This window comes from Stegodyphus dumicola, chromosome 3 (assembly GCF_044657685.1).
Source record: "Stegodyphus dumicola isolate Sdum_Otavi_A_Nest chromosome 3, ASM4465768v1".
NCBI lineage: Eukaryota > Metazoa > Arthropoda > Arachnida > Araneae > Eresidae > Stegodyphus > Stegodyphus dumicola.
The window spans coordinates 64478934-64504762 of record NC_140770.1 but is presented as its reverse complement, the minus strand read 5'-3'; positions in this window follow the sequence as shown (position 1 = coordinate 64504762).

Sequence of the window (25829 nt, the reverse complement as noted above, 5' to 3'; positions counted from 1 at the left end):
CAATAAGATATAGAAATACAGAAATGCCATGGGTACAAAACGTAATATCCCTTCTAAAATGATCGATGATCAGACATTTTTGGAGATAACGCAATGATATTACGTTTCCAACTATATGTCAAAAATAAAATATCTTCAAGACAAATTCCAACAAAAGCGTTACACGTTGGAGAAAATAATTGAATTCCATGATAATTTCTTTAAAAGACAAAAAGTATAGTCTTCTACGATCATTCTGCAGTTCTTGACCTTTAAATAACTTAATGCATACGTAAGCATGACGCAACTATATATCTAACCAACACACTACGTAAATTAATTACTACAACACATTACGTTACATCAAAAGTATATAGCAGCAATCAAAAACTGCGTCTGGAGTTTTTAATCTTCCACATCCTTTGACCGCACTCACTTGATTATGCCATTTAGATACGGCCCCCCTTCGAGAAAAGTAAATGGCAAATAAATTAGTCGGGGAAGACCTAATGAGTACCAAATAAGTTTATTATAATTTTTGTCTTCAGGTACACTCCTTCTAAGTTAGAGTCAAAGCTATTATTTTTTGTTATTTATTTATTTTTCAATTGCGAAGACCACACATGAGTTATACTTGTTTAAGTGTTAAAAAACAGAAAGATGTCGACTTGATCAATGGCCTGGCTTAAATTGAAAAATGTTCAGCATTCGCTGTGCTCCAATGACTACGCTTTCTCTGGCAGATGTGGTTCTTAACTTCGAGAAATTTCTGCGCTTCAGAAATCCTACTAAGGCAGGCAGTCGAGTGATGATTTCTCTTGATTAGATGCGGACAAAAGCCGCAAAGTCTGCACATAATTTACTTGCACTGAAGAAGCATGAAGCTGATGATAATAAAGCATGATAATTCTCAAAGGAATTAATACCTATGATTAAAGGAGATTAATTAATATATAGATATATAATTTTGTGAGTAATAAGTATCTCGGGAAAATAAAATCGTTGCATCAATAGCATAATTTCTTCCTCTTGCAAAATTACATTTACAAAGACGGATCAGAACGTAATGTATATTATTTCTCTCTTATCAGAAACAAGACGTATAAATGATAACATTGGGCTCTTTAAGCCGCGCTTTTGGAATGCGGTGAGAAGCCAGCTGTAGTTTTGAACATGGATCCGAATCCTGGAGAAAGTATGGATGTTTGTTGTATGTGTACATTATCTCTGTGGAAGGCAGGCTGTCCTTAAAAATTCCTCCACGAAAGCTCCTCTTCCTTTATACTCCGTTAGTCCCCGTGGTGTGCTGTATAAGAATCCGAATAATAAAAACCTTAAAATACTGTCGAAATCGAAAGTCCTCTCGAGAAACTGCTGCAAGGAAAAGTGTAATATCCATCCATTGGGGGAGGGGGGAGAAGGTTCTTCCTCAAAATTGGAACGAAGATTGTCAAATTTATATTGATCTGTGACCATAATGTTTATCTAAGCCCCCAACACCAAATCATATCATTCCCTAAGATAGGAAACTATGCTGAATATTTTCTGTTTAGAGTACCCATTATACAATTAAGAAACAATTATCGTGCGTTAATATACTTCCTCGTACTTAATTTAAGAGCATTGAAATACTCATTACTTACTAAACGCACTCGAACACTTAATTAAATGCATTTACAAGTTTGTAATAAGATTAAGAACGTAATCATTACATAGCATGTGGTTTTCTATTTATATCTATTAATATGTCTAGTATATCTATCTACTACATCTACCTTTTATATCTCCTATACCTATTTTATGATTAAGTTTCTTATTTATTTTGTATTTGGAAAAATATCTGCGTTAATATCCTATCTCATACGCAGTTTATAGGCACTAAAGGACTTGCACTTAAATTAAATGCTCCGCCAGTTTGTGCACAGAAATAAGTTATTTTAACGAGCTTAATCATTGTAGTGAATGATTTGAACAATTTTTTTTTTCATTTCTGAACTGTTTTACGCTACTTATTATGCCGGCAGTATTTGCTTCTAAAGATAATTGAGCTATATATGCTTTGCATATATGTGTGGTGTAGTGATATTCATACGTCATGCATGGAGAAAACCGTGAACATTTCCATTCAGCCAACCTTTTAGTCATGATTTGGACCTGGGTCGAAATACCATTGTTCATCGTTTTAACAGTTACCGAATGCTAAACTCGCTGAACACCGGTAATTCCACTCTGGTTATAAAATGTGCTTGTGAAATGACTGGTTGCTTGGACTTTCGGGATTTTCCAGTATGTAACGTGAATATGAGCCAATTTCCTATTTCCCATAAAAAACCCTCAACAAAGCCACCCCTCACCTGAGGCAGGCAGGCAGACTTAATATGCTTCGCTCTAAAAAAATAGACCAAACCAACCACTTGGACACTGTTGGGTTCTGAATTTCGAGATAAAGTAAATTATAATACCATTTTGAATTCCTTGTACGAAGTAACGAAAGTACTGTAATCACGAAAATTTCCAGGTACCATATTTCAACGAAAATATCCATTTTGACCACTATCGAATGCAATTTAACAATATTTTTGCATGACATCTGTACGTATAGACAAAATAAATTATTCTTTTTCACCCAAAAAATTATCAAACTGATTTAAAATGGATTCAGAAGAGATTTTTTTTCGTGGCGTCTGTACGTACGTACGTACGTGCGTATGTAAGTATGTATCTCGCATAACTCAAAAACGAGTAGCGTCAGAAAGTTAAAATTTTGTATATAGGACAGCTATAGGATGTAGTTGTGCCACTCCCTTTTTGGTGGCAATCGGCTGCACCAAAAGTAAATTACTCGGCTCATGAGCCCAGATTTTTTTATTCTTATATGAAATTTTGCATTTTTTACACTAAATTTTGCATTTTTTGCTTTAAAAATGACTGAATTATATTATTCTTATCTTCCAGTTAAGGTTTTTATGCCTTTAGTTAACCTGCATACAATATTTGTAGAATTATCAGCAATTTAAAAGTTGTTTAAATGCGGCTAAGCCTAATTGTTTTAACTATAGCAGCCATATTTGTTTACATTTGAAACTTAGCAGAATAGTGGATTTTTGCCGATCTAAAGAAACTAGACTTCTCAACAACAACTGTTTCTTTTTTATTTGTCTAATTTCTTTTATACTTCATTTTAAATTTATTATATTATTTGAATAAAGCATGTGGCAACGATTAGAAAATTCTTCAGATGATATAATTTTTGGGCATTCTGAGTTATAAAATGAAGGAGATGTAACGTTGTTAAGTGAACCTAGCTCCAGAGTGTCGCTATGGGAAATAAATATAGTACATTTTAAAGAGTACATTTATTCTGTTGTGGATTATGCGCTACCTACGAAGTGGATTTAATTCAAGTAAATAAGTTTAAATGAAATGCAGGAAAAAATGCGTATAAGTTAATATTCCGTGCAAGGAAGTCATGTGGACAAAAAGTGAGTTTCAAAACATTTAGCATCTTTGGTGCTAAAAGATTAAAAACGACGTTTCAAAACTTATTATTAGCAAAAACGTACCTCTGTTTCGAAAATAACATACGCAAAATTTGGCAGTCCCCATTTTTACGAAAAAAAGCCTAATAATGGTTTATATGAAACAGTTTCTGCACCTTTAGTTAGGATAAACAGGGTCTGGATAATTTCTTTGTATTTTGAATATTGCTTTTAAATCCTACTGAAATTCGTATGGAAATTAAAGATATTTTTGTAGCCATAGTGTAGTGCTACATTTCATAAAAAATCTGATGTGTACACCACATAACTTCCTTGTACGGAACATTAAATTATACGCATTTTTTCTTGCATTTAGTTTAAACTTATTGGATTGAATTAAACCTACTTCGCCGACAGCGCATAAACCACAATAGAATAAATGCATTCTTTAAAATTCACTCTAGTATTTGTTTACCATAACGACACTCTGGCGCTAGATTCACTTAGCAATATTATATTTCGTTCATATTATAACTCATAATGCACAAAATTTATATCATTTAAAGAATAGAATTATCTAATCGTTGCCACATGTTCTATTCAAATACTACAATAAAGCTAGAACTATGTATAAAAGAAATTAAGCAAATAAAACAAAAAAGAAACAGTTTTTCACAGACGATTGAGTATTTCTCATTCAATTAAGTCAGTTCTCACTTCGCGAGAAGGCAAAAATACATAAAAACTTAAAATATCATAGATATTTATAAATTTTAATATAGATATTCCAGAAAGGATTAAGCATGATTTAATTGGCAATAATAAATGAAGGCGTTATCTTTGTTGTTGCGAAGCTAAATTTCTCCAGATTGGCAACAAATCCACTAGTCTGCTGTTTCAAATGTAAACAATCAATGGCCGCAGTCAAAACAAAGGCTTAGCGGCACTTGAACAACATTAAAATTGTTGATAATTCTAAAAATATAGCACACAGATTTACTAAAGGCATAAAACCTTAACTGGAAGATAAAAACAACATAATTGAATCATTTTTAAAGCAAAAAATGTACAATTTACAAACATATAAGAGTAATGAAACTGAGATCACTGAGCCGGGTAACAGAGTGGATATATATATAAATATATTTATATACGTTTGGTGCGGCCGATTGCAACCAAAATACGAGGTGCACATCTACATGTTATAGCAGTCCTATATACAAAATTTCAACGTTCTGAGGCTACTCGTTTTGGAGTTATGCGAGATACGTACGTACATACGTTCGTACAGACGCCACGAAAAATTCCCTTCAGAATTAATTTTAAAGCAGTTTTATAATTTTTTTGGAGGAAACGAGTTTTTTATTCTGTCCTTACGTACAGATATCACGCAAAAATATCGTTAAATTGCCTTCGATAGCGGTGAAAATGGATATTTTCGTTGAAATATGCTGCCTGAAACGTTTCGCGATTACAATACTTCCTTTTTACTTCGTACAAGGAAGTAAAAATGGACTTTTATATCTTCTTGCAGATAAAATGTCTCAAAAAATAAATACCGGTAATGAATTATAGTAATAGGGGATACAACAAATAAAAGTAATTTTGTTCTTCATTTCGTTACATTTTGTATTAAAATTAGTCAGTGAACAACAATCTTTCTTTGCAGTTAACTCTCTTAAATTCATAGAAAAGGTTTGGTAAGCTTTTAAAGCAACTGTAATAGCTTTAAATAAAAAAAAATTCTAATCAGATTATTTTTATTTTTGAGTTGTACATTATCTTCTTTCAAATTTTGTTCCCTTTCATAAAAAAAAAAAAAAAAACTGCCACTCTGATCAGTATAGACGTTAGCAATGCTTATTGCTGAATCTTCGGCCCGGGTTCGAATCCCCGAGCAGTCTTAGATGTTTATATGTTTCTGCGGTAAACACTTTAAATACTAACCAGCCGAAATGTCCTCTCAAGGGATTTAGTAGTGGACGAAGAGAGATGACTGAACTTCGGCATCTTCTGGAGTGCTTGCCGCCAAAACTGGGACACAGCTTTCCATTCCTGTGAGCTAAATCTGATCTCGTTTTGTGGTTCATTTTCGGTACACATTTTGCTTACTTACCCAATTAATATTAGGTAATTTTCAGATGAACAGTTCCATATTCAATATAAATTTACAACATCTTTATTGCATATCATCATGCGATGTTAAAATGTCAAACTCTTCTTCGTAATTTATGACTGCGAAACAGATCTTAAAAGAAAAAAAATATCAATTGTTTATATAATAATTATGCCAGAGCATTGATTCGCAAGAACGGTTAAGCCGCTTCGAGCCAGCCATAAAATTCTTTTTGCTACTGCAAATGCTTTCTCCCTCAACTACCCTAAATTGCTCAGGTACTTTCTATTACTAAATATAAAAATGTGAGTGTGTTTTGCATTGTTTTATAACATTATCTCTTTTCGCGTCTTTTCTTAATTATGGTGTCGCCATAAAAACTTTAAATGTTCCAAAGAATGTGAGAAAGTTCCACTACTCTTCACATTTTTTTCACCAAATTCCGTTTGAGTTTAATTAGTGCTTAGAAATTACTGTGACGAGTCCCAATGCAATCGAGGGAAATTAAGAAAGGCTTCACTGATGTGTTTAATATAGTAATGTTCTTTTAAAACTACCGTTAGAAAACTCTAGGAAAAACACATTGCTCAACAAACATAACTACTTCGCCTAATTCGAAACAAAGGATTTTTCAGAAGTATACCTGATGTTAGCCGAATTGTGTAGAACTAACTGTACGCAAATAATTGCTATATTTTTTCTGTAAAATCAATTTTATGATTAAGTTGTAGAGACATCAGGATTTTTTGTAAGCAGGTAAGATGAAAAATATGCAATGTCTTCGCCGAGAATCGAACCACGAACCTCTGGAATACGCGCCCAGCGTGCAGACCACCTCACCTTATAAAGTATCAAATTATATCTAAAGCGAAAATTAAATTCAAGGAGATACACATTTATATCACCTAGATCTTTTTACCAGACAACTTGAAGCCGATAAATCATTGTTCATGTAGGATTTAAGTTCATTTAAAAACGATTTACCGGTACTCGAGAGATATCTTCTTGGATAAAAATAATTTTTAATTGCTCTTTGGCTAAATTGTTATACTCATAAAAGATAAAAACACAAAAGAACACAAAGAATTATAATAGTGAAGGTTATATAAACTTTAGCATAACGTCCAAAGATTAAATAACTACATTTTATTTTTAAAATATACCAATGATTATTTAGGTTTTAATGATTTTATTCTGCGTTTCTCCAAGTCATTATAAAATCCCATATATTTGGCTTGATAATAATTCAGAAATACCTCATACTTTTTTTAATTAAATAACACTTTGAGTTTATTTTATTTTTAGATATTTAATACGTTTAGAAGAATTAGAAGAATTTTTACATGAAAACAACACCTAAACCATTTTCGTAAAGGAATTTTTAATTGTGGTTGATTGAAAATAAGAATGCTAAATAATTCTTCACTCATTTATTCTTAAGTGTTCTTTTTTCAACTTTAGATCTTTGACTAGGCTCAGTTCACTATTTTGTTTTATTAATTTGGTATAAGATGCTCACGCGTCATTAACGTTATATGACTGTCATATGATACGCTTTAATTTTGAAATGACGTAATTTAGAGACATCATTTACAAGTCGTTACTATTTTGGGGGCAGAAAGGGGAATTAAACGAATTAAAATAGAGAGCCAAGGAACTATAGTAAATTAAAGTTAGACTTTTGATTTATATATTGTCGAGTCATGAGGCTTTCTTGAAGCAGAAGACGTGAAAAATGAATAATGCAACTCGCCGGGACTTATATCCTGGATCTCTGGAATACATGTCGAATATGCTTCCAGTTACACCACGAAGTCATGCGAAAAAGAGAGAGAAAATACCTTATGATATATTTTATCTTGTATATAATAATCCGTTTTGTGTGATAATACGAAATTTAATTCATTTGATTTCACGATACTTTAAATCCTCCCTGTTAATTTCTTTAATAGCGATTATACATTTCGTCGATGACAGATATTTTCTTCGTTGATTATATTATAAGGTATTTCTCCTACCTTCTTCGCGAACTTTCGTGGTGTAGTGGTCAGCGCATAATTGAGAGGTCCGCGGTTCGATTCCCGGCGAAGGGCGAAGGCGTTGCTAGTTTTTTATTTTGCCTGCTTCTAAAAATACCTTATGTCTCTACACTGGCGATAGAAATAAAAGGGTGTTGGATAATGATTCTCCTCACCCAGGATTTAGCGGCTGAGTCTCCTAAAAAACCTCAGTCACCCTTTAAAAGGAGGAGTAAATAAGGTATTTCTCCCACCTTCTTCGCGAGCCTTCGTGGTGTAGCGGTCTGCACGTTCAGTGCGTAATTGAGAGGTTCGCGGTTCGATTCCCGGTGAAGGCGTTGCTAATTTTTCATGTTGCCTGGTTCCAAAAAATCCTAATGTCTCTACAATATATGATTTAAAAAGTGTAGCAACCTGTTTAATAACACACATATTCGTAATAATGTAACACAGCTGTTCGAAATTGTTGCTATTATAATTTTTATTATTATTATTATTTCAATAAAATATTCATATTTAGCTATAATTAGGGCGTCTGAATATTATACATTCTTCAGGTCTTAAGATGAGGTTTTATAATTGACAAGCCAATATGCATTGCATCTTTAAGATACAATAGAGCTTTTGCTAAGATTTCTTTGTCTTCTTAGTAGAAAATTCTAATTTGCCAAAAGGAGATCTTTAAAGAGCTTTAAGATACAAAAGAGCCTTTGTTAAGATTTCTTTGTTTTAATAATAGAAAATGCTAATTTGTCAAAAGAAGATCTTTAGCGTTCTTTAAGATACAATAGAGCTTTTGTTAAGATTTCTTTGCTTTCATAATAGAAAATGCTAATTTGCCAAAAGATTATGCCACTAAAACCAAAAGCAAATCTTTTTTGTCCTGCTTGTAATTCTGGGATATCACAAAGCATAGACCCAAATTTACAGAAAAGCAGAGTAAAATCTATATATCTAAACGCTTCAACTCTTGAGTTCAAACTCCAGAGAGCAGAACAGCTGGATAAACATTTTCAAGGATTTCTTATGTACAACGTAAATACGAACTAATTTCTTTCAGAAAGTCTTTCATGAAGGCATCCCTTCTTAGGCAGATATCTCTCGTACGTTTTAGCGTATTCAAACAACACATTTTAACCAATATAATAGGACTAGAATGCTAAGAAATGTGTTTCCTTGGTAGAAGATTTCATTTCCTTGCAAGTGGAAATAAAATGAAATTCATCATTGTTGTAAAGATTGGACATTTGGAATGATTCACTTTATGAACAAACAAAAAGGTAAAACAAACTTCGAGGCACAACTTGCATAGCTTAATGGTTGTATACAACCTCTACTCATTGTTGTAATCTAATTAGGAAACATTCAAATATACTACGACTAGATTTCGTTCTTCATTAGGCATGTAAACCATTACCATTAAAGGTAACCATTACCATAAATTACCAGTTATCATTAAAGTGACTAAAAAGTTCTATTTTCTCAGCTTAGGATGCAATATTTAGTACGAAACAGTACTGGTCTGTGAAAAGCAGATGTGCTTCTGAAGCCGTACTTTGTGAAATAAACATGAACACGGAAATATTTCTCAGATTCGAACCCTTTTGCAGACATTCTGAATGTAGTTGTAACTAATATGCTATGACCTGGTTCGTTCCGTAAACAAAATTCATTTCCCCTCCTCCTTTTAAAACCCACGAGAAAGGAATACCAATTAGTGCATGATAAAATCAAATTTTAATCATCCGAATACTGGTACTATAGTAACTGGATTATTAGAATTCGATAATTCGAATTTGGTACTATACTAACTGGATAATTCGACTTAGTTGCCTTTCTGGATTCTTTCAAGCAATGATTTTGGATTTCGAATAAAACAGATAGGAACATTCGAAAGTCATAAATATAGTTGAATTGCTTTAGCTGTAGACTTTCGTCGAACTTAATAATAATAACTGTCAATTTCTATAAGTCTAGTCAGCTTTTTAATTTGCCTGATCATTAGCAGTACTTTCTCTTCATATGATTAAATGCTGTTTAGTATGAAATAGTAAATTCCAAAACAGAATTTAATCAGTAATTAAAGCATTCGGCAGAATACAGGATTTTGCAAAATGCTTCATACCTGGTTATGACTCATAAAAATTCTCATTTGCTTACTTGACTGAACAAAATAAAATTTTTATTTTAGACCAAAATTTTCTTATCTTGGCCACATCATTTGATTTTAATTCACTTTCGTGAATTTTGTTCCTTGTGACATGAATACGAATGTTTCCCTTAAAACATTCACGACGACATCTCTCACCATAGGTAGACAACCACAGATTGATAGTGATAATCAAAATAATCTAACTGATAAGTTAACTTTTAGGTCTCTAGCCCATTTGTCTTTGTCTGGTTCATATGCACAGATTTAAACCATAGATCAATATATAATTATATTCAGAACACTGTAAATTACTGCAATGTAATGCGTAACATAAACGTCCAATTTTGAAACGAAAGTTAACCTTATATAGTAGTCGAATATTAAATATAAATACTAAAAATTTCGCATAGCAAGGATTAAGCTTAGATTATAAATTTATATTATTATCATTATTATATTATTATATTTATATTATTATCTTTAATATTAATATTTAATATTAAAAATTTCGCATGGCAAGGATTAAGCTTAAATGATAAATTTATACTATTATTATTATATTTACGTTAGTATTATTAAATTGTTATTATTATTATTATATTTAATTATTATTAATAATTAATATTAAAAATTTTCCATGGCAAGGATTGAGCTTAGATTATAAATTTATATTATTCAATTACGAATTTGTTTCAGGTTTATGCACATCTACTTGAAGAATAAACAGCTTTTTTTTACACAGCAAATTCTCAAGTAATTTTAAATTCTTTTAAAATGCTAATTACAGGTTTAATTGTTATATGATATTCGTCTCATAACTTTTATTTTATATTTATAAATTCTCTGTTTAAAATCTTCTTTAGCAGAACAAAACGCAAAACAACAATTAGAATTTATTTAATAAATACAAGCCTAATAGGTTCTTGGCTCTTGTTATTTTTCTTGCTCATTAAAACTGACAAAAAATAATGCAAAATTAACATGCTAATGATTAAATAAAGCAAAGGCAAGTAGCTAGAAGTTATTACCTAACATCATATAAATATAATAAAGTTCGAAACATCGAGATTACTAGGATCCCAGCCATTTTGTATATTCGAAAAATCCGTATAATTAGGTTATTTTCCCCTCTGTAAATCACATACATATTAATTGTAATTCTAATGAAGTAATTTTATCTTTTCCCCTAATGATATTCAATTTGAAAAAAGACTATTCTATAGAAAAAAGTAAAACTTTTTATTTTCATGAAACAAAATATATTTCTACAAATTAAAACGAAAGAAGTATTTTTTACATTATTTTAAATATTCAAAGCATTTCTATTTTAACAAGACTAACAATTTTAGGGTCAAATTTATGCAGACATTAAAACTAAATAAGAAATGTTTTTTCTTTCTTTCTTTGTAAAATTCAGCGAAGAATTATTTTTATTTTCCCAAAGTAAAACGCTTAATTTATTTCTCTTAAACCATAAAACTAAAAATATAATATTATTAAAATTAACTTATAAGGTATTTCTTCCACTTCCCTAGCGTACCTTCGTGGTGTAACGGTAGCACGCTGGGCCGGTATTCCAGAGGTCCGTGGTTCAATTCCCGGCGAAGGCGTAGTTCATTTTTCATCTCTCTTGCTTCCGAAAAAATCCTAATGATTCTACAAGTGGCGCCCGAACTTAAAATGTTGTGGATGATGATTCTCCGCACCAAGATTTGGCGACTAGGTCCCCTAAAACCCTAGTCGCCCTTTTAAAAGGGGAGTATATAAGGTATTTCTTCCACTTCCCTAGCGTGCCTTCGTGGTGTAACGGTAGCACGCTGGGCTGGTATTCCGGAGGTCCGTGGTTCGATTCCCGGCGAAGGCGATTGCATATTTTTTATCTTTTCTGCTTCCAATTATCCTAATGTCTCTGCAAACTAAAGTATATTCTACTAGCATGAAATAAAAAATGTAATTACTAATATATCCTATTCTTAATACGCACTGAATCTTGTTTTATATTATTTAAAGAAACGAAAAAAACATAAGTAAAATAACAGGCTTACTTTTATATCTTTCTTAAGAAGGAAACATGATCAAAATAATTAGATCTGCGGATGTCTGGAGTTCAAATAACTGGAGTTTCCCATAGAAATCCATGTAAGAACTTCTGTATAAATAATTTGTATTTCTGCATAAATAAGTAATTTGTATTTCTTCATAAAAATAATAAATAGTGTACTCCATATAAAAAAATAATCAATACTCCTTATTGAAAATTTTTCAAAAATTCCGTAAAAATATTTCGGTGTAAATGTTTCATTAATATTTATCTTATAAACTGATCTATCAATAATCTTATTTTACTATTTTTTATGTAAAAAAGATCCTAAATGATAAAAATGTATTTTGGCTAAAATTAAAGCCTTATATTTATCCTCCAACCAAACTTTTTAGTTCCCGTCTAACGAGATGTGTCAAATGCAACCCTTCAGCAAGATCATGACCCTTTAACAGGATGAACCGCAAAGTGAAACCGAAATAAGGAATGAAAGGCTTTAGCTGGTGGTTAACCCTAACATGGTGGACCATCAGAACTTCAGACCACGACCGTTACTAATGGGAACCTTAGGGAGAACACTCGAAAAAGAGAAATTTTAATAACTCTTCAAGGCTCTTGCATTATTCACACTTCGATCAGGATAATTCATCATCATTTTGACAATGACATATCGCCATCATGAATTTCCCAGTTTTTTTCTTCTTCTTCGCTCTATCTAACTCTTCAATAGTATGTGAGTTTTCACTTCATCTGTAAGCGTTTCATCTCCTCCGAGACTTTTAAATATTGTCCCCGATAGTTTTCATCTTCTTTCTCTGTCTTATTATCGACATAAAACTTCTTTTTTCTTCTTCTTTACTTTCAATCTTTTCCTTTTGTTCTTTGCACGGGCCATTTCGTAATTCCTCTTCACATCTCTTTCTCCAATTTTCGCCATACATCATTCGGGCCCGAACGCCGGAAGATTAATGCTTCAAAGTTTATGGATTATAATGAATACAAGCAGATTTATCTCGATTTATCTATTCTATATCTGCTTAGGAATCTTCTCCCGCTCGAACGCATCCATCTTTATTCCTTCTTTCGCTTTCTCGAAGATCATCACTCAACTCAACTCAACTCTGTACCCAAAAGGAGAAACAAAGAACTGTTTAGTTTTCCGTGGTTGGAGAGAAGGAAAGCTCTCTTCTGATTGGATGGAAAGAACGATGAACGCGCGCGCCATATTTTCCGGTTAGTGTTCCAGGCATCATTGTTCGTAGCTCATGATTAGGATTTTCTGCTCTTCAATTGTGTAATTGCTGAAGATAATGCTTTCTATGAAAAAAAAAAAAAACAGAATAATATCATCTTTAGATAGCTTTAGAAAACTATACCTTTTGAAAGCAGTTTTCTGAAGCATTAGAGTTGAATAGCAGAGACGCTGGTGAAAAGAAATTATATTCTTTGTTAAAAATGGGTTTTATCACATGTGATTACAACATCCGCAGTAGTTTCTTGAAGATGCTTTACAAAATCAGTGTGCTACATCTAAGAGGCTGCGAAGAACTCATTAACGAAGTGACTTTACGGTCGTTTACAGTAAAGTCTGGATTTTATTCAGACACCCTTACGTCAGTCTTGTTTATTTTGATTCTTTGTATTTAGCTGATAGGCGTATTCACTGTAACAATCTTATTTCCTATTTTTAAATTCCTAGAACGTGTTTCGCGTGAGTTCTTGAATAGGAAGCTAATATTCTGTCAATTTTGAAGCACTTTATTATGGAATTTTGTAAATTAAGAAAATTTATTCAGAAGTACTTAATACGTAAAAGACTTAAAATATACGTTACAACAGAAGTGCAATAGCATTTGATACATTATCTGTATGTACTTTAACTATTGTAATTACTTATATGCACTTTAACTATTATAATTACGAGCAGCTTGCGCAAGCAGCCTTCTGTCTGGCATATGTATTAATAAAAAATGTGATGTAGACACTACATGACTTTCTTCTACGGCCTATTAAATTATACACATTTTTTGCAGCATTTCCGTTAAACTTAGTTCCTAGAATTTCATTATAGATATATTTATCAATCAATTAATTCAGTTCTCACTTCGCAGAAGGTAAAAATACATAAAACATCAACACATCTTCATTAAAAATTGAAAAATAGAAAAACATAAAACACCAAATACAGTTAAAATAGTTAAAAAAACATTTTACAGTTTAAATTAGAGTTTCTGTGCAAAAACAAGCAATTTGGCCAGCGGATAAGAAGGTGGATTTTTCGGTGCAAAAAACTGAAAGTTTAATTTTGGTCCTACTGTGCAAAAAGACACTGAAGTTGGTGCACAAACTGACTTAATTTACAATTCTACTAAGAGTTTCAAATGTAAATAAATGGCTGCTTCGTTAGGCTTAGCTCCACTTAAACAACTTTTAAATTGTTGATAATTCTACAGTTATTGCATGCAGATTAACTGAAGGCATTAAAACCTTATCCGGAACATAAGAACAGCATAATCCAACAGTTTTAAAACAATAAATGTACAATTTACCAACATATAAGAATTTTAAAAAGTGAGCTCACAGAGCCGGGTAACAGAGTGGGTAATCTACATACATTTGGTGCTGCCGTTTGCAACCAAAAAGGGAAATGCGCAATTACATGTTATAGCAGTCCCATAGATAAAATTTCCACTTTCTGAGGTACTCGTTTTTGAGTTATGCGAGATAGATACATACATTCGTAAGCACAAACATCAAGAAAAAATCTCTTCCGAATCCATTTTACAATCCGTTTTGGAAAAGGGTTGTTTTGTCCGTACGTACAGATGTCACAAAAATATCGTTCAAATGGATTCGAGAGCGGAGAAAATTGATGTTTTCATTGAAATATGATACCTGAAAGTTTTTGCGATTACAATACTTCCTTTACGTTCCTACTACTTCCTACAAGGAAGTAAAAAATAAATAATGCTCGAAGCTACTGAAGTAACAAATCCATTTCTCTGACCCTTATAAATCCCTCCGCTTTTATTTTTAAAAAGGATATCCCAGTGATTATCCCAGTGCTCAGTGTAGCATCTGGATTAATAAATGAATTCAGAAAGAAAAATTTTGCATACTTTACAGTCAACAAATTTGAAATTTCTTACACTGCTGTCTTTGGCCTGTGGAGGCTGGACTGAAAATGGTACAAATTATTTTAATTGTATTTCTGAGAGTATTTTACGTTTTAAACTTTGATGTGTGTCTTTGTTGGTTCAAAAATAGGCTTATTTATTTATTTATTTATTTTATTGCAGCATCCGCCCTGACGATGATGCAGCGAAAGATGTAAATTCCGTATTTCATTTTTGGTTTTGACAAGTTTTGCCCGCTTTTTCTCGCAATTTGCCGGGGTGGTTCTGGTCTTTGGTTTTTGAATGTGTTCATTCCGAAATGAATATAAGGTGAATTTTAAATGTATTATTTGTATTAATGTTTTCATTTTGCATAAAGAGAAAAGAAGTAGTCAAGGAGTTGAGTAGTAAGTACGCTAGTACTAAAAGAATAAATTAGCGCAAAGTGCTGCTAAATTTTAATTTAAGTTTAAAAGTATTGTTAGATCCAACTCATAAGCAAGAAGACCCGAATTTCACCAAGAAATTAATACATGAACTACATAAAAGCAGAAATTTAAATTTTTGCTTTTATGTAGATTATGTATTAATTTACTTGGTAAAATTCGGGTCTTCTTGCTGATGAGTTGGTTTAAATTAATGGGCAACCCTTTAATCCTTCCTCTCTATCTAAAAATAGTAATAACTGCTCTGGGTTGCGTCATTTCTAGATCATTCCATCTTGTATGGCCTGCGTAATGCTGATGATGTAACCCTGAGAACTGAAAATTTTCTAACATTTGTAAACAAAAACCTTTCCCTGAACAGACTGCCATATTGGATAAATGCGCAGTTACCTTACAGTTCAGTTGCCGCTCGGACGTTATTTCATTTATAAAGGTTTCTCTGTCTCTAGGCCTTTTTCTCCTTGAAGGGGGGGGAATAAATATTTTTTCGTATAATAGAGTATGATGATGGAGTACTGGTTCAAAACAGAGATCCTGTTTTTACATATGTTAATTTTTTCCCCTTTTACCCTCCTCATATCAGAAATTATAAACTTTTTTTGGAATTATTTTTTATAAATATAACTTACAAACTTTACACACATACCTAGAAAGACAGATGGATAGATAAAGATATCAATTTGTTTTGGGAAATCAGCTTTTTAGAGTAATATAAAATCCAATTTTTAAAATAATATAAAATCAGAAAACATTTCATTTGAAAATGATATGATTTAAGTTTATTACGATATCAAATTTGAAATTGTGCGATGACTAAATACTGTCTCTGAAAATGAAAAATGTGTCAAAACGTCATTAAATGAGTCTAAAGTATAAAATAAATTTAAATAAATAAAAAACGAAATTTAAAATTCAAAATTCAGCCTTGAAGGTGCACATACTCGAAGATATTTTAGAGTAGTATAAAATCGAATTTTTAAAGTAATATAAAACCAGAAAATACTTCATTTGAAAATAGCATAGTTTAAATTTATGATGATATAAAATTTGAAATTTTGCGATGACTAAATATCGTCTCTGAAATTGAAAAATGTGTCAAAACGTTATTAAATTTGTAGAAAGCGTTAAATAAAAAAAGAAATTTAAAATTCAAAATTCAGGTTTCGAGGTGCACATGCTCAATGGTATTCTAATATCTACCCGTCTTCAAACAAATTTTGGTGGATCTAGAGAGCGTCGTCTTTTCACACTAATATGAATTCTCATAATCACCGACAGATTCTTTATTTTATAATAATAAAGAATAAATTATGTTCTCCACTTTTAATTAAATTCATTCGGAAACCTCAAGAATACAGTCACGTTAAATAACTTTATTATTTTACTTGAGTCTTTGTTCGCTCAGATACGTAACATTTTAAATGCAGAGTAATTTAAGTTGTTTGTTTGAGATAACCCCTTTACGCGCACCAAGAATTTAAAATATCAGACGAGTATCATTATAAACATTCTATGCTGCATCTTACAGCGAAGATGATAATTGAAAATAGTTTCGAAACAAGAATGAATGAAATATTGTTTCGAAACTATTGAATTAAATTTTAAAAATAAAGTTTTTTAACACTTTAACTGCTTGTAAGATCTTATATTACCTGAAGATGTCATCTACGTTTTCTTGTGATAAAAAGGTAGCCGTGATTAAACTAATAAAAACAATAAAAGGAGTTTTATAGACTACCAGGTCATATAAGAATTTTAGAGCACAAATTGCGTGCCTCTATCACGGATAGTTTCGAAAAAACCCTATTTATGGAACTTTCAATAAAAATAATGATTGGATTGGATTGGATTATTCAGTTTTGGCAAAGCACACGAGGGCTATCTGCCTAAAGGGAGGGATGCCTTTCGTGGAGGACTTTCCAAGGGAAACTGGCTCGTATACACGTTACACATGGGGAAAACCACGAAAACGCCCATGCAGCCAGCCCGTTCGCGGGATTCGAACCTCGGACCGAACTACCAGTGTTCAGCGTCTTTACCGCTCAGCCGCTGGTGGGCTAAAAATAATGAAAACACCCAAATTGGCTTATAGACCTTATATGATAATAAAATTAACTTAATAGTAAAGGGGTGGTGGCCACGTCCTCCGTCACTATCACTTTATGATAATAATGATTTCGATCTGTTGATTTCGTAATATCCTGAAGAAATGGCATGCGAAATATAACACGTATTCTTAAAAATGTACGGTGTCACTTAACTGTGCGTTGGGTGGGTTGATCAGAAATGCAATATTGCATTGTTGTTCAAACTTTGGAACCCTGTAAGGTTTTTGGGAGAACCCTGTCCCACCCTCAGGAAAATATATCTTATCAATAATATTTAATGCAAATCATTATGTTATAGGTGCTTTAAGTAAAGACTATTAAAGAAAAGTCTTGTATTTTTTATTTAAAAAATTTAACATAAATTGAAAGTAATTTACTCATTAATAACATTAACTTGTGCTCCACTTCTTAGCTACGTTTTGAAACAATTTCTCATTTGAGTGTACCTATTATTTGATGAATATAAATACCGGTATATACATGTAAGAAAAATAAAGAATATATAAAAGATTAAACTAGAAGTGTAAATTAATTTCCTTTCTCTATTCTAAAAATAGTAACCTCTATTAGCACTGCGTCATTTCTAGATTAATCAATGTCATATGACTCTTACATAATTCTGATGATTTAAATGGAACTAAAACTCAAGCAGCCAATAGTAAATTTGCAGCAATATTAACTATCCAATCCAAATGCATTGAGAACCGAAACTAACTCAGTCTGAATTAAAAGTTCACCCTGAACATATTGCACTTACTTTCTATGGTGTAGCCTAGCTAGACTGTCGTCTATCTGTTCGTTCTATCTTACAGCAAATTTATCTAAAACGTAAGCTTTTTGGAACAGGCACATTTAATGTGCCAACTTGTTTGTGGCCGCAACATGTTTACTGAAATAAAAAATGAATATTTAATATGCTTTTGCCTTCAGTTTCCTATTCATTGTGGATGAACACTTCCACGCCATCAAAATTCCTGCTAGTCATTTACTTCATATTTCTAAGTTTGTTTTTATTACATATGTATAGGCAAAATTTTTTTTGCTAAATTTTTGACTAATTTTTTATACTGGAAATGGCTACAACTGTAGCGTTTATAGAGACATTGGGTATTTTTTGAGAGCAGGAGAGATGAAGAATGAGCAACCCCTTCTCCTGGGCTCGAACCACGGGGCTCTTGAATACTCGTCTAGCGTACTGACCACTACACTACAAAGGCATGCTAAGAAGGTGGGAGAAATAACTTATACGTTAACACTAAATTCAGAATTCCGGTTTTTTTTTTTTTTTTTTTTTTTTTTTTTTTTTTTAGTTTTAAAGAAAATTTCATACTTTTTTCTTCTTCCCTTTTGTTTTCCCTAAGAGCTCTCGTCATTTATATGTATTTGTACGAATGTCAGGTTCACATGCTTATTATTGCATAAACCATTAATTATCATAATGCGATCTTCACGGATTTATGCTTTATGATTCATTTCATTCATTTGAAGGTCTAGAACAACAAGATCGACGTCATCAACAACATCTTCTTATATAAAAGCTAAAGTTCCTTCTTTAAAATTAAATGCATTTTCCTTCACGTATTTGGATTACAGAATAAATACTTTAGATTATAGAAAATTAATTAAATTAGAGCAACGCATATCCTTTCACGAAAGCATTAAAATATAATTTAATTTTTAATATTGTATTTGCTACCAAGTAAATCAATATTAAATGATAAATGCTAGGAACTATTAATCTCTTCAAGATTTTAGCGCACACGTCGTGTTACATTGCGGAAAATTTAGCTATTATAGGTCATTAGTATATGACGTTATTATAAGACATTACAAGGCCCACCAGCGGCCGAGCGGTAAAGACGCTGAACACTGGTAGTTCGGTCTGAGGTTCGAATCCCGCGAACGGGCTGGCTGCATGGGCGTTTTCGTGGTTTTCCCCATGTGCAACGTGTGTACGAGCCAGTTTCCCTTAGAAAGTCCTCCACGAAAGGCATCCCGCCCTTTAGGCAGATAGCCCTCGTGTGCTTTGCCATAATTAAAAAATACACCAATAAGACATTACAACCTCAAAAATAAATTTATGAAATGACATGAAGCAGGACTGCATACTTCGAGTTATAGTGCAAATGAAATAAAATAATCTTTCAATCATTCAATGCAATATCGCGTTTTAAGCAAACGAATCATGCGTTTCTTTTGCAGAAACAAGTCCTGATCATGTCACAACCGCCTTATTTGCCGGATTTATAATCCTACGATTCCTCCGTTCCCTTTATTAATATGATTCTGCAGAGTCAAACTATCCAAAAGATGGCCAATTTATGACAGATATCAAAAGAAACATTCTCCTTATGCTTTTATGAATGTCAGGAAACTGGAATAAGTGTATGTGTCCTCAATCGAAGGAGTGCGTTAATAAAAAAGTGAAATAAATAAAAGCAATCATAGTAACATCAAGCACATACGTAATAATAATTACAAATAACTGCCATCAAGAAGTATAAACAAGACGCTTCGGTTAATTAAACAAAAGTAGCAATATTTAAGGTATTTTCGGGATTTAAAAATTAAATACGAGTAAAATGCAAAATTTATATTTATAATTCTAATATTACACTTTCTGACGATATTAAATTAAAAGAAGTAGCTCGAAAATTTCTGTCTCTGCATTTAATTGTAACAAGTGTTGCGCAAACGGAATTATCTTTGAAATTAATTAGATGGTTTCCAAAACATATAAGTGTGTTTACTAACTTTTAATTTTCCTTTTGCTCTCTTAAATAAAATTTTATTATTTTATCAGTAATTTATTTTAATACCGTTTGTCCGAAATTGTTCTCGTTACGTCTAATAAGTTTATTAATGATCATGAGGATGATACCTACAGTTTGAAGCAATTTTAAAAATTATTTATTCCCGCTTAATTAACTTTAAGATTAATTACTGATGCTTGGTTAAGGAATCTTTTATTAAAATATAGTATTAGTTTTATTTAATTTAAAGATTTTATACGAATACTTCATTTCTGTTAAAACGTAACGTACCTTTTTACAGTGATATTTCCGTATATATTTATAATCAAAATGCTAACACGCTTTTCTAAACAATAAATAATTTTTATACAACAATACGCATAGAAGAATTGCGGAATTTAATTCGACATATTGAAGAAAAGGAAGATGACACGTTTAACTTTTCTCAAATAAAAATATTCATCTAATAAAATAAAATAAACAATTTCAAAAAACAATCATAATTCAAAATACCACACGAAGCGCAAAGGGAATAAAATACGAATTTTTATAGCATTGTTTAAATAAATTAATTTTTGTTAGAAAGCAAGAATTTGATAAAATATCCGCAGTTTTATAAAATATTCTTTAAAAATGTCTTACCTCGCCACATCCTATACGACTCGTGGGAACTGCATGAGCAGTCTGCAACTCTGACTCGTGGGAACTGATATGTTAGATGACGTTTCTTTCCAATTATTTCTTCATTTTTTTAATAATGCCACAAACTGTATTACACAAACTCTCTTTTAACAAGATATTTTACATGCTCTCTCTTTAATTTTATTTTTATACCCTTTTTCTGTTCAAAATAAAACAATATCTTTTTATGCCTACTTTTTAGAATTTTTTTTAATATCTCGTGTATATGTGCAAACTTTAATTTTAATTCTATGCAGTGAATAATTATAAGCTCTTATAACAGACATATATCTCCCTTTATTAAAATAATAATCGAATAACATACTAGATGGAATACATTTTTGAATTACCATTATACCTTCAATTACATTTTAGCAGCTCACGTCGAAACTAACTCCGGTTTGATTATTAGCAGTAAGATCATCGATCACCATTTTTACTTTCTTGTGCACGAAGTAAAGGGAAGTATTGCAACGGTGAAAATTTTCGGGTATCATATTTCAATGAAAATATCCATATTGGTCGCTCTCGACTCCATCTGAATGACATTTTTACGTGACATCTGTACATAAGGACAGATTAAAGGACTCGTTTTTCCAAAACTAATTGTAAAATGGATTTAAAATGGATTCATAAGAGATTTTTTCTTGAAGTCTGTACGTATGTATGTACGTATGTATGTATGTATCTCGCATAACTCCAAATCAAGTAGTCTCAGAACGTTGAAATTTTGTATATGGGACCGTTGTAACATGTAGATGAGCAATTCTCATTTTGACTACAATCTTCAACACCAAGCGTATATGCGTATATAAATAAATGTATATATATATATATATATATATTCCCACTCTGTTACCCGGCACGGTTAGTTCAAATTTTTGTTGTTGTTATATATTGGTAAATTGTGCATTGTTTGTTTTAAAAGGGATCCAATTATGTTCTTATGTTCGGATTAAGATTTTTATGCTTTTAGTTTATCTGGATGCAATAGTTGTAGAATTAAGCATTTTAAAAGTTGTTTAAGTGATCATAAGCCTAACGATTCCGCCATTTGATTACATTTGAAACTTTCAGTACAATAGGGAATTAAGTTATTTTCTGCATCAACTTCACAGTGTTTTTGCTTACTGGGACAAAAAATAAAATTTCAGTTTTGTGCACTGGAAAATTCGTCTTTCTACCCGACGGCCTAATTGTTTGTTTTTGCGTAGAAATTCTAATTTTAATTGTACCAATTTTTTAACTGCTTTTAACTGTATTTGGTGTTTATGTTTTTCTGTATTTTACAATTTTTAATTAAGGTGTTTTGAGAATTTTTGTGTTTTTTCGTTGCTGCGAAATGAGAACTGAATTAATTGAATGAGAGATATATTCGAATGAAATTCGAGGAAATACGTTTAAATGAAATGCATCAAAAATTTATAATTCAATAGGTTGTGCAAGGAAGTCATGTAGTGTCCATATCAGATTATTTTTATTTCCGCGTCAGTCGGGCCAATACAGTACGTTTCCTCAGTGAACAATTGCAAGACATTTTACAACATTTACCATAATACATTTTTAACATAAATGCACCGGTCGCTTATAAATCTAATTTATTAAAGGTAACATAGCTTGACGTAACGTAAAAGAAATGAAGTGGTCAGCACCCCCTAGTAAGGCAGTACTGGCCTATCAGGTTACAGCAATAATAAAGCCTAGCGACGTGAAAATTTGTAACAGTAAGGGTTTGTTTTCACAACTTGGAATACGCTGCAGAAACAAAATAACGGCACATATTCTAAGCGGCTGTCTACTATACACATTGTAAAGACAATAGGTCTTTTTTTCGGGGGCGGGTGAAACATAAAAAAAGCAAATCCTTCCTTGCCGCGATATAAATATTGCATCCTCCAGTTCTACCACTTAACCGCCATAGCATGGGCGGAGATATAGGATAATTTCCCATCCACTTAAAGGCAACTGGGCAGAGACACGAGACCCAGTCGACTTACTCTTAAAGTAATTAATTAAGTAATGGTAAGAATTTGGCCCATCATAGTTCATTTTAAGTTCCACTGTAGACACATTAGGCTTATCTCTATCCCGAGAAACACAAGAAATCATCTCCGGAAATCTAGGTGTCAATTTTTCAGTTTCTAGCTCAACATGCAAAACGCTTAACATTACGATAGCATGCACGGGAGATCGCGATGATTCTTTAATACATCAGGCAGAAAAATAAACTTAAAAAGGACTTTTTTGTAGTAGCATTGCTTTTACATATTACTCCAAAGCGCTGTTTTCATGTGCTTTTCGGAAGATGTATTTAGAAAAAATGCAAACACTATCCTCCAATTACAGTGAATGTCTTTTTATAAGGAGCGTAATTACAGCACTCAGAGGGAATTCTGGGGTTGTGTGTGGTCCTTATATGACATTAGTGAAAACATACGCATTATCTGCTATTATGCAGGATTATAGAAATACTGTCTTCCTCAAAGAAATCGCCACGCAGAATTATAAAAGTTAATTTCGGTAAAAATATCTTTAATTTTGAAGTATTACTTAACTATAATTTTCCTTTAAAAGAAGTAATACGATTGCTATAATGCATCCACAATAACAAGTTATTGTTGGACCTTTCTTTGAAGCTACTATTTGCAAAGATAATCATGATCATCATGTCGTACTATACAAATGATAATTCAGCAATTATTACAAATGTTCCATTTTATAAAATAAATTCCATTCCATAAAATATTTATGGCGTGCAGATTTTTTTAAAGTTGTGCATGCCTTTTACAGCCTAGTGTATCATTCAAAATTTTATGCCAAGAATGACATCGTTTATTTTGAATACCTCTAGCCTTTGAATTTAGTTTTGTACAGTTTTTCTAATCGCTTGACTCTGTTATTTGGTAGCTTTTACGAAAACATTTAAGCATCTACAATGATAATAATTTTGGAAAAAAAACTTCCAATTTGGAAAACAAAGAGGATTTTTAACTATCTACATATTTCCTTTTCAGGATGAACTGAAATTATGAAACAGTTCCTAATTATTCCTAACGCACTTTACTTTGGAGAGAATATTTTTGCAATAAGCTATGACTTTTTAAGCTAGAAGTGATATCCTCCTAAAATTGCTTTTGTATCTCTTGATATACAACAGTTATATGCATGCATTTCGATCATTTTGTTAGGTATTTCAAGTATTCCATCGAGTTTCTGCTCTAATCTAAATCGCTTTAATTTCAACTCGGTTGGAACGTAGATTTGATGAATCCCTGGGAAAATACAAGCAGATCATTCAGGACTTCCGTTATGCCTCTCGTGAATGGGGATATATCCCGTTTGTAATCTTCTCTGTTATATAGTATGAATAATAGTATAATGAGCCGGCTCTGTATATATGGGATTTCGAATTTCAATCACCCGCTATTAAGATCCCTTTGGTCTAATGGGCTTTGTGTTGACGTTAATACAGTGTTAAACCTGCTAGGGAGGGACGGGGTATGGTTATAGTACGCCGTGCAGACAGGATAGAATGCAAGATACAAATGCTTCGAATGCCACCGAACAAAATGATTGATTGAGGCTCGAGTAAAGTCGCAAACTCTTCTGCGTTTGAAAACCGCCATGGAAACATTTTATATTTCGAGTAAATGCGTCGTTTTGGAAACATTCATGTACATTAAACAAATATCACATGTAAAAGTATTCTGACGCATCGAAAATTTGCAAATAGCAGTGACATAACAAGTAACCTAATTTTCAGTTAACAAAAATAGTAGCTAATTTTGAATACATTAATACGAGTTTAAAAACACTTTTTTGTTCTTTCTTTAAACCGAAAATGACCAAAAATATGATGCAAATAAAAAATATTCAAGCAGTTAAACGTAATCAATGTATAATACTTTTAGCGTAGGTTTAATTTTTAATACGAAGTAATAGTATAGGTATTAGCAATTATAGTACAGGTACTTTCGATAGGCCATTATAGCATAGGTTATATTATAGGCAGTACTTAATAGACAGTAAGGCATATATTTGTGCAATAATACATATAATATTATTCCGTGGGTTGCGGGTTCATAATAGACCGAATGCACACAGAACCGAGGAGAGCTTGATCAAATTTATTTTACTGAAAGAAACAATTCACAGATCTGGAACTTTCCACGAAAAATAGTCGTACAGCACTTTACAGTATCACAGAGTGCAATCACTAGTTTCACTTCAGACTGCTAAGAAGGTTAAACACAATGCAATGCAAAGTGCATCTAAAGCTCACACGGAGATATCTCAATACATTATACTCAGACTGAACTAACAACTACTACTGAGAATCTGATGCTTTTTTCCGGTCTGATATAGTTTTCTCCTGTCCACCGAAAGCTTTCTATGACCTTCTATTTCTGAAAATTACTGGAAGACACATGAGGGCTGAATACGGTTGCAGCTACATACAGCATGAGTTACAATCACTCAATTAAAATGCTCATTACAGTTATACAGGGACCGGACCCAAATGCAGCCAAATGATCGCCAAGCTTGACACATTTTGCTGATTTCTCGCCAAATTTGGCGACGTTTTTACTTTTGTGTTGGCTTTTCTAAGCACGAGTTGGTGCCGATTTTTAAACTTTATTTGAATTAATAAAAAGGTCCTTAACTCCCTTTGCCTGTCTCTGTGGTACTTAGAAGGAGCGATAATTCGCCACTTGTCTTTTCAGAGTTAAGGTCTAGTGTGTGCTCCTCAAGAATACCAACCTCGTAAGTTATATTAAATTAATAAACGCAAGTTATATTAAATTAATAAACTTTCTATTTCTTTCATCCTATTTACATTCATAATAACTGGGAATCGTTTGTGGGAATTTTCTGTAAACTGTATATTGATATTTTGTCTTAATTGACTTTTGAGCATAACCTTTGGAGAAATTAAATTC